A 10659-nucleotide genomic window follows, 5' to 3' on the forward strand; every position below is an offset into this window, starting at 1 on the left:
TCACTCTCTGAGTGTCCGAACAGAAGAAGAGACGCAGAGATGTGAGCTCACTGTAAAGCATTTGCATTCATTGAAGAGTTCTGGCTATTGAAAGAGGGAGATCGCAAGTTTCGATTGGGTTGAACACAAATGAACAGGAAAATCATCAGTCTTTGAAAAAAAAATGGAAATCTGGAAGTCATTCATAGGAAGAAGGTAAATAAAAACTTTAACTCTGAGTATCATTCATATTTCATCAGCTGTAGTGAATGTACTGATAAAAAAAACCTGCTTTCTAAAGTAGCCCAAATTTTCACATCTTCAAAGACTGTTAAAAGTCCTTCAAAGTCCTTCACTGAGCGGATGGAAATGTATGATTCACTTAAATCCATTAGGGAATAATAGCGAGAATATGCTGTCAGAAGATAAGCCGTAAATACAAAACACATGAAAGACATCATAACTTTTAAATAAACAGCTGCTTTACAAAATAATAGGGAAAGGTTTTATAATGTAATGAGAATAAAACAGTTGGCTCATAAAAATGTTAATCTCTGGAGGACTGTGGCTAATTATCTTCATATATGGCAGGCACAAAGCGTATTCTCAGACTTTGTCTTAGCCTATTTACTGTCAGCTTCAAGTCTTTTTCTACTATAACCTGCATGTGAAGTCCTGCTGTTCCCTTCTGATTGTTTTGCCTCTGAGCACAACAGGAACCACATAACGCTCAGGTAAAGTCCTTACCTGGTTTAAAGTGATAAATAGGACCTGCTGTGTGTGATGCTCCGGTTTGACTGATGGCTTTTACACATTCTGACTCCAAGCCAACTTTCTTCTCCAATATAAAGCACACATCTAAAGCTCAAATGTTGGCTTTTTTCCCCTCACTAACTTTTGCTGAAATGACAACTTACCCATACGAAGAGCAACTGGTGAGATGATGAAAACGTCCAAAAGTTGAGACAACTCTTACTCCGCGAAGTAAGTCAGTGCAGAAGAAGTGACAGGCATGTCAACTCTTGCTGTGTTTTTCTCCCCCCTCAGACGCCCAACGTGAGAAAGTCTCTGACGTACGGCCAAAACTGCGCATTCAACAACTGCAACTATGACTCAAGTCTCCACAAGGTCGTATCTCTATTTTAGAAACGAAAGGGGTCAAAGGACACACAGGGACTCCGCGTGTGGAATGACTGCTGTCATATACTATAACCGGATAGCAACCACAGGCTTCGGTTATAAGCGCGTGTACAAAGTGTAGGGAAATATTTCAGTTAGCGTGCGTGCGCGCGCGCATGGCGCATGTCAATCATGTCAAGCGCGCGAGGGCATCATTACGTTTTCACGTTGTTTACCTGCCCGCCAACAGTGACGTCTACAGGAAGTCTAGACCCAATGTAGAGATACCAGAGATACGGACTTCAGAGCTGTGTTCGTTTTAAAACGCCGTGGTTATAATTCATCACGTGAACGTGTGTCCAAGAGAGAATAAGAAGCACACACTTAAACTTGGTATTTTAGCCAAAGAACATACTGCTTTACACTTTTTGCCAAACGTGTTTCTTACTTATTTCAAAAAAAAAAAAAAAAACAGCTCAGCACTTTCTTATGACTCTTTGAATGTAAAATATTGCAGTAATGTTGTTTTCTTTAAAGTCCAGGAAATACCCGCAAAAGCACAGAGAAAAAAATATAGTGAGGTCTGAATCTAACAATATGTAATGAAATGTCAAAGACCTAATATTTTTCCTTCCTGTTATTTGAGCAGCATTGAAGAGGTTTCTCCAGTCACTTTTACATTTATGGTAGGTATTCACACGCAGTCTTCATGAAAAATTTTCTTTTGGGTTTTGAAGTCATTCAGACCATAAATTCCTTTTACTTTTTGACTTTTTTACAGCCTATGACTATAATTCATAAACCTCAGAGAGAGAGGGACTCCACAGCAAACCAGATAAAACTTTAAAATCATTTTATAATTCTCTAATAACAATTATAGCTTTGATAAAGAGAGAGCAATATCAAATAATAACTATAACTTTCATGCCCCATCCTTCATTGGAGCAGTAGTCAGTCTTAATCCCCCCCTACAATTCCATTTCCTGCTGACAACTTCTGATAGGCCAAAAAACAGTACTGAGTCCCCCCAAAAGCATCAGGTACATTTGTTATTTGTGATTTTGGAAGACAATCGCAGTTCATTCATGCAGGTAATTGCCCTTTCCAAGGACCTGAAGAGGATAAATGACTGCTGAATGACTTTGCCCTTCTCTATTGTATTGACTCGCTCAAATTAGAGGCGACATGTTAAAATTGCTTCAAATATAAATGGAAAAGTTCAATAGCTTTCTCTCATGTACACTCAGAGTAAGGAGGGGAAAACACATACAGCTGTGCTTGTGCTCGTACAGTGACACACCCTTCTGAGTTCATTTCAATACTTCAGCTGCAAGAGAGCTGCATATCAGCTCAATGAGTGAACAAACACCATTAACACTGAGCAAGAATGAAAAGTGTGCTGTGCACTTTACGGTCCTGGAGTAAAAACATTCAGTCACCTGAAGTGTTTGTTCAAGTATCTGAGGGAATGTGGAGCACAGGTGTCTGAAAAAGGGCCCTCATCGAAATAAAGAAGAATACTTACATTTGAAAACACAAGCAACTTAAATTATCTGTGAACTCAGGGGTGACGTTGCAAGGTCTGAGGATAAAAGGAACATGAACCATTATTGAATAACATATCCAAGTCCATTATTAACTGATTGCACCATGTTAAAAGAGAAAAATGGGGGAAATAAAACTGATTTAACACCTCCCCTAAACCCCACACCCAAGGCACTTTGGAGCAGCAAACCTCAAACCAAGTTCTGCCGGCCATTCACAGAGGAGGGGGTTTGTGGAGTGGGAACCTTAAAGAGACAGGAGCCAAAATAATGCTTTCCAGATAGAGGCTGATTAAGGGTTTTCCAGTCACCAGTGTCAGGGGGGAAAAAAGGGATTTTTTGAGCAGTAAATCATGTAAAGCTACAGACAGGGTGTCAGAAGGACAATTTTCAACCTTGAAAGAAAAAATTACCTCTTTAAATTGATTCCAGTGGACAATAAAATAAAATTGACAGAATTTACATTTTTATTGACTTTGTTATACATTTAGGAGTGTATTTATTTATAGTTAATGGTTAATATTTAGAACAGTTGTGTTTTATAGTAGAGATCAAAGTCAAGGGGAAATCATTTCAATAGGGTGTGCTGATGAAACTGTTGGCTGGCAGGGTGGCGGGGGTTACAGTGCACCTTAACGTACCCAACTCTCCTCTGGACTCTGCATTTGACAGATGAATTTTTACCAATGTCTTAACACTTAACACAGTGAAAACTAGAATATTCTTTGTGCACATCAGCTGCCAGCCACCATTTAGATTTTGAATTAATGTTGAGAGGCTCAGATTGATTTACCTACTCATGAAGCATTTGGAAAGGAGCCATATGAACCGTACGCGTCAAAGATGCACTCCAGTCTTATCCGTAGATCTACACTCCTGGTGGAATGAACCAGATGTTTGAAACTAAGACCTTCAAACACTGCTGTGAAATCAAGACCAGCAATCACAACATAACTGAAGGAGAAAAAACTCAAGATTACGCATAAAATTGTCATGGCAGAACACTGTGAATGTAGGCATAAATAACAGTCAACCCAAGGGGTGTTACAGTACCCTCAGCTCCCCTACCTCTCTTTAAAATCCTGATATGTATTAAATAGCTTTATTAGGTCTTGAATCAAGTTCAAGGCTTTGAATTTGCAAATACATTTTAGCACAGAGCCTTCAGCTGCCATGTGTGGACCATAAACACAGCTCTTCACTCTGAAGTTGCCTGTGCCACGCTCTGCTCCCACCATGTCCACACTTAATTGTAAGGCTATAGAGAGAACGCTTGCATTCCAATTACCACTTGAACCAGAGGTGAACAACGTGTCCTGAACCTTGACATTACCCTCTGTTCAGAGAGGGAGGGACCACAGCGAGGCTTGGAGTTCTTACATCTTCACCCATTATGAGGCCATTGTGCTGTGCTGACCTGTAATCTTGACCTCAAGTTGTATTTTGCTTTTGCTTGAGGCACTTCACTGCCTACAAGTGAACTCTATAGATTCCTCTTTTTAGTGAGCATTAATAGAAGTAACTCCTGTGTGAGGGGAGAAACAACATTTCACCCAAATTGAACACTCCGTATTCCACTGTTAAGTCAGAAAACTCACAGCAATTTATTTTTGTCAATATATACAGCCCTAGTCTAGTTCACATTGACCTCTGCCCTCTGTGTATTTGATCTACAGAGAAGAAATGAAAAGTATACTCCACAGAGAAGGGAGTGCAGAGGATCTGGTTGCCATGGTAATAGATGTATGTTTTATAGGTAGAGTGTCTTTCCTCCTGTGGTATAACAATGCCCCCTAGTGACATCATAAATGGCCTTACACACCAGGGAAGCAGCAAAACAGTCCAGAAATAGTATTTTTAGAGACTTACTGTCTGGAGATCAGAAACTGTGAAGCTGTTTCACCATTTTGTCTTCTAATGTCTGTGATTTTTCATCAATTTTTGGCACCATCATCTCTGGAAATAACATTTGACAGATGGAGCTGTGAGTATCTTTAGAGGTTTGCATGAAAAAAAGGATTTAACAAATAAAAGACCATTATAGCACTATATTACTTCTGTTATCTCATGCAGTAGAAATATAGCTCCTTCTTCCTATAGATGTATTAAAGCCAAAAAAGGAAAAAAGAAAAAAAATCTGGCTTTCTGCCAATAGCTGAAAATACTGGACTAAAAATGCTGCTGCTTTGTGTTTTGTTCTTACCAAAAGGAGGAAGATATGAGACAGATCTGCAGTTGCTACGTTAGGCAAGAAATATTCTTCTGAAGTCTCTACTGCAGGGACTGCTGCTGACATATAGTATTTTATTTATTGGAGTTAAACACCAGAGGGAGCCTCTGAGTATGCTTGCCTTTCCACAGTGCTGTCTGTGAAGTTAATTTAGCCATCCAGGTAGAGTGTTTTAACATAATATATCAATTCACTGACCTTGCCTTTAAAGGGAATATTTTGCAAATAGCTGTCAAATTGTTCCAAAGTGCCGAAGCTCTAAAGCCCTTCACCTTGGTTGAAAGGAATTGAACCTGCGTTACCTTCTCTGAACAATTTAAGTTCTTCCTCATGTTTTAACCTGTCACTAAAAACACCATGGACAAATGTAACGAGCTTTTCTTACTGTGGCATGGAACTTTAGATAACTCTTAAAGGATGCAATTAAGACAAAGTTAAGAAACTGTTGTACTGTAATGTGTAAGAGTGAAAGGGCATATATAAAGTTAACAAAAGTGAGTGTGAGATATGATTGATGTGGCTTCCTGCTATTCTCACACTTTTTTATAAGTGAAGCATTATGAACTGCATCGGTGATTGAAGCATACTATTTTTATCAGGGAGTCTTGTCCTGCCTCTAGATGACAGAAATCTGGCCAGAATGCAAACTAAATGCATGCAGTAAAAGAAAATGTGAGGATGAAATTAGAATTCTATGGTTCACACCTACTGAGGTCTCTGATGCTATACAGCCAACATTTCAAAGGAATCATCTGCCATCTGCTTTTGACTGGCTGTCCTCTTGCCATTGCAAGGCTATCATCAGAGTGTGAATATTAGCAGCGCTTCAAGGATTATCTTTAATACAAGGCTGAACTACAGCTCACTGTATAAAATCATCCAATTATGAGCTGCTTTGTATTGAAGCCCAGCATGTGGGCACATTGACCTGAAGTTGTCAGATCTTTCTCTGCATCCATTGGCAGAAAACAGTTGGGGTCTTTTGCTGCATTGAATCTGACCAACCCTACTTTACAGTGTCATAAGGGTGCCAGAGTGAAGAAAGGGATGTGGAGAGCAAGAAAACAAAGCTGTGCTGAGCAATGCTCTCTCAGGGGAAGAGTGCTACATAAGACATCAAGTTTCTCATAGTGGAGGAAATGCTCATATGCATGCATGTTGTAATGACTTACTGTATTTAGAAAACTCAAATGAGAGCTTGTAAAGCAAAATATCAGTAGTGGTAGCAATCGACTATCTCATATTTGCTGCCTAACAAGATAAAAAATAACATGATGAGGGCCAAATGAAGATGGACTGGGAATAACTGTTATACGATAAGTGCATTCAAAGACAACTGCCTTCATTTATTGACTCAAGACCCAGGGGGGCGAGTATGTCTGAGAATGTGTGTGATATCAGAGTTGCAGTGGAATAAGAGATGTTACATCATCACTACTTAGCAGTGTTAAAGGCAGCTTGCTAGACTATTGTTGCCCAGGGGAAATATTTAAATTGAAATGTTAAATGACTTTAATACACATGCACACTGGGAATATGTGACTAAGGGCTTCATTAATGTTTTGTTGTGTTGTTCTCTGCCCTCCCTTGAGCATACTGTAAATGTGGGGGTACAAATGTGTGTTTCTATACTCTAGCTTGATTTTGTTTTGCTGAAAAATTAATTTGCCTAGTTGACATGCAAGTAAGGACAGATTGATTTAATGCTGTTTTGTGTGACAAAACTTCTGTTTGTCCAAGCTTTGACATGAACGTTGGATCGTTATGGGATTCAAGTGTGTTAAGTGTGCATTTACCAACTGAAAACTTTAGTACAGAATTATTTTTGCTTACTTTTGTTTGTGTATTTAGACTTAACATAGAGCATTTAGAGAAATCTGTGAGGTCATATGGTGGTTTATTTTTCTTTAGTTAACTTTCCTACAAGAAAACACTGCTTTAAACAAAAGCCCATCTCTTCAGGTGAGCAGGTTTTTCTTTCCATTGGAAGTGGAGTCAGCTAGTCTGGACTCATAAAACCAAATGTTTCCATCCATCTATCCATTCATTGACTTCTGCTTATCTATGGTAGGGTCATGGTGGCAGCAGGCAATGCAAGTTATCCCAGACCTCCCTCTACCCTGCAACATTTTCCCATTCCCCATGGGGGCCCCTGAGGCAACCCCATGCTAGACCGACTGTATAATCTCTCAAGCAAGCTCTGGATCTACTCCCATGGTCTCCTCCCAGTTGGATGCGACCTGAAAACTTGTGAAGGGAGGTATTCAGGAGGCATCCTAATCAAATGTCCAAACCACCTCAACTGGCTTTAATCTGAGCTCCCTCAGGATGTCCAAGCTCCTGACTCTACTTCAAAGGCTGAGCCCAGCCACACTTTCGGAGGAAAGTCATTTCAGCTTGTGTCTGCAATCCCAGCCTTTCAGTTACTTTCTGAAGATGATGACCATAAGTGAGGGTTGGAACGTAGATTGGCTGAAAAATCAAAAGCTTAGTCTTCACGCTCAGCTGCCTCTTCACTATGATAGTTCGGCACAGTGCCAGCATTGCTGCTGATGCAGTACCATCCAAACACAACTGGAAACTGTCCAAATGGCTAATGCTAGTAGCTAGCTTAATAACAATGCCTCTGAAACAGATAAACACTAAAACCAGAAACTCATTTAATCCATTATTTCTCAGCTAAGTTTTACCAAAAAATGCATGTACTGAAAAACGTGTGTGTGCTCATACTTTTATGATTTGGTATCACACATCTAAGTGTGATACTTAATTCTGATTGGTTTTTCATGGCATTCTGAGGAGTGCTGTCTTTCTAAAGCAGGGATTCAGCTCTAACACAGACTCTGACATGTTGTCTGTACTTATGTCAAGCTCTGGTGATGACAGTGTGTTTGCTGTAAGTAAATGCAAAAATAAAAACTCAAGAAAAAGCAGGAAAAGATTAAAAGGTGCAAAATAAAAATAGAATATTGGGTTTTACATGAGAGGGACACTAAACAGATCCAGCTGTGGTGTTTGAAGGTGGTGATTGGACAAGAGATTTTACAGAAGGATGGTTATGTACAGGCTAATCTTTTTCTATTTCTTCATCAGTGGAAATCTCCATCAGTTTCTTGTCAGAGCTAAATTGAAAGATTTGGGGAAATTTATACAAAGACATATAGCATTAACTATAATTCTAATAGTGTTTGAACAGAAGTATCAAAAATAATTAAATAATTCTGAAAGTTGTGATTTGTGTTGAATTATTACAGTTAATATTTTGGGGATGAGGGGTTGAGGAGTCAGGTCAACTGCCTAAAGCCCTGAACATGCCAGGTCTGGTCCTGCATAAACCAGTAATATAGATTTTCAATTCTATGTGTGCTCATAAGTCAGCATGTTGACCATTGAGGAATCCACAATGTTAATCAAGATGTTTGAATTATTCATGTGTTTGACGTCCTGAATGCTACGCCGGGGAAAGGCATCGGGGAACAGATGTGTTCACCCTTAACCAGCTAATGATCATCCATGAAAATCTGAGAGCCTAGCAGATCTACCGCTGTTTGTGGAAGCCGTAATGAGAAAACATTGCCTTTGCACACTATTTCTGCATCATTTGTCACCAACAAATGTGCAAGTTAACACTTGGGAAGTGCAGAGTGGCTGTTTGTTACCAGCTGTTGGGGTTGATTGTGTCTTAGCACTTCCTTGAGTGTGCTGATGGGACCGTTTTGTGTTGGTGCTTGTCCCGTTGATGTCAGGGTCTAATAGCAACTGAAGCAAATCTCCCAAATCAAAGTATATTTGATCTTTGTTGTGGCCATAAGCTAATATTTTTGTTGCTTTTAATGTATTCTCAGTGTGGGGGATCATTAGGTCATCGACAAGAAAAGAGTGAAAACATTCATTAGTAAGAGACTATTGAAAATCTATATTGTGGTCTGCACCTTGGACCCTGATATATCCAAATCCCAATCACCCAGGATAGATCTTTTCATTGAACTCTTGAGAACAATGTGTGAAAACAAATGCCGGCAGCAACAGGGCTGCACGCTCACTGAACATCCATGATGTGTGATTATGTCGAGGAGCCCCTCTCTGGAGAGGGAAAGTATGGGAGAGAACCCACTCGGGTGACATCTCTGTTGTTTGTTCCATTATACTGCAGGGTTCACTCACGTATAGGCCTCTAATGCTCTCAAAATGAAAGCAAACACAACTCCCAACTGCCTCGTTTACTCATGAAGGAGGCAAACATTTCATTTAAGGAGGCGAGCTACAGGACCAGGCTGCACCTGTTGGGTTACACAAGCCGGTTGAAGCTGCAAGATTTTCAAACACTTTTTTTTTCTTGCTAATAATAGCATCTACTCACTTACTCAAAGGTGAGTTTTCATGAATACCGTGACTGTCTGGTTCATTTGTAGTCTCCTGTGAGATATCTGATTTATTTCTGCAGATACTCAAGTGAACAATGTACGTGTGTGTAGTTGAATCAGAATAAAGATGAATGGCTTACTTGTGAACTTAACTTTTGTGTATTGAGAACAAATCTAAAAAGCTGTTTAATGTTTTTGTCTTTAAATATTATTTTCAGGGTGGGAAAGATGAATCGGTAGACAGACCTGTAGATTCATGCAATTTCTTGGGAGAAAAAATCTCATGTGTGTTGAGCTGACCTTGTAGGTTATGTAGCTTTATCGATCCCAGATGTCAGACAAGCTAATACTCGGCAGCAAAATTGAACTCTGTAGACAGCATACAATACTCTCATGAATGAACACACACACACACACACACACACACACACACACACACACACACACACACACACACACACACACACGCGTGCGCACACAGAGATAAGATGAATCAATGAGAAGCCGGTGAAATGAGAGCTAAAATATTTATAAGTAATGAATATTCAGCTGAAACTACCTTTGTGCTGTCCCCCACAATAGTTATACAGTTAAAATATTTATAGCAGGTAAAATAAATAGCTGTGGTTGCACAACCTCAACAGCTGGGATGTTAAGGTGAGTGAAACATGAGTCACATGAGACCTGTCGGGCTCAGTGGATACAAACAATCACAGTTGTCTAAAAGCAGGATTTAATCTGCACATATCCATCATGTTGTTGAATTAAGTAGCCAGGAACATGAACGAAGGACAGACCCCCTGTATGAAAATTCAACAACACATGGCAAATTGCTCCATCTGAAAATCTCCTCTCCCCATCTTTTACCATACTTAACACCTCCCCATCCCCCTGTCCTGACTGAAAAGAAAGCATTAAAGCAATTTTAACTCTGTTACCACAATGTGTAGCCATTGGCAGAATTTATAACCACTGAAAATGTCTGTTCAGACTGGCATGAGGACGTGGGCAGCAATGTGTGTGCTGCCACCTGCTCCTTTCTGCAATGTTTCCTGCTCAGCAGTGCAGGGCTGGAGGCTGTGAGTCTAATTCTCTGTGTGAGTTTAGGATTTAGGGTTCCTTCACCGTGGCCATAAAGGCATCCACGGATGATGACGTCAGTGCAATTTTTTAATCTTGTCAAAACTTCAAGGTTGGCCTTGAGGAAGTGATACTGGCTGTCAGCAGACTACTGCAACAGACTCTGGTAGGTTAATTCCTGGGATTGAGTGAGGACAGTTTATTTGCTATCAAGTGCACAGTGGTGGTTGTTACAGGCCACAAACACCGCTAAAGAGCCCTTGAGTAAGATACTAAACCCCAAATTAATGTGTGGGTGATGTACTGCTGCTCAGATTAAGAGACTGTCTGGCCTTGTTGTGCC

At 40.0% G+C, this 10659-nt stretch overlaps 1 protein-coding gene across 1 annotated transcript in view; it reads right to left on the bottom strand.

Annotated features, from left to right (window-relative positions):
• Positions 1-1229, bottom strand: part of chl1a (cell adhesion molecule L1-like a) — a 77854-nt gene extending 76625 nt beyond the window's left edge. The window contains exon 1 of the mRNA XM_074680550.1: positions 897-1229. The gene's annotated coding sequence lies outside the window, so the exon portion shown is untranslated. The remainder of the gene's footprint in view (positions 1-896) is intronic.
• Between the last annotated feature and the right edge of the window lie 9430 nt (positions 1230-10659).

Source organism: Halichoeres trimaculatus, unplaced genomic scaffold (assembly GCF_033239565.1).
Source record: "Halichoeres trimaculatus isolate MK-OKI-2021-1 unplaced genomic scaffold, fHalTri1.1 fHalTri1_scaffold_11, whole genome shotgun sequence".
NCBI classification, from domain to species: Eukaryota; Metazoa; Chordata; class Actinopteri; order Labriformes; family Labridae; genus Halichoeres; species Halichoeres trimaculatus.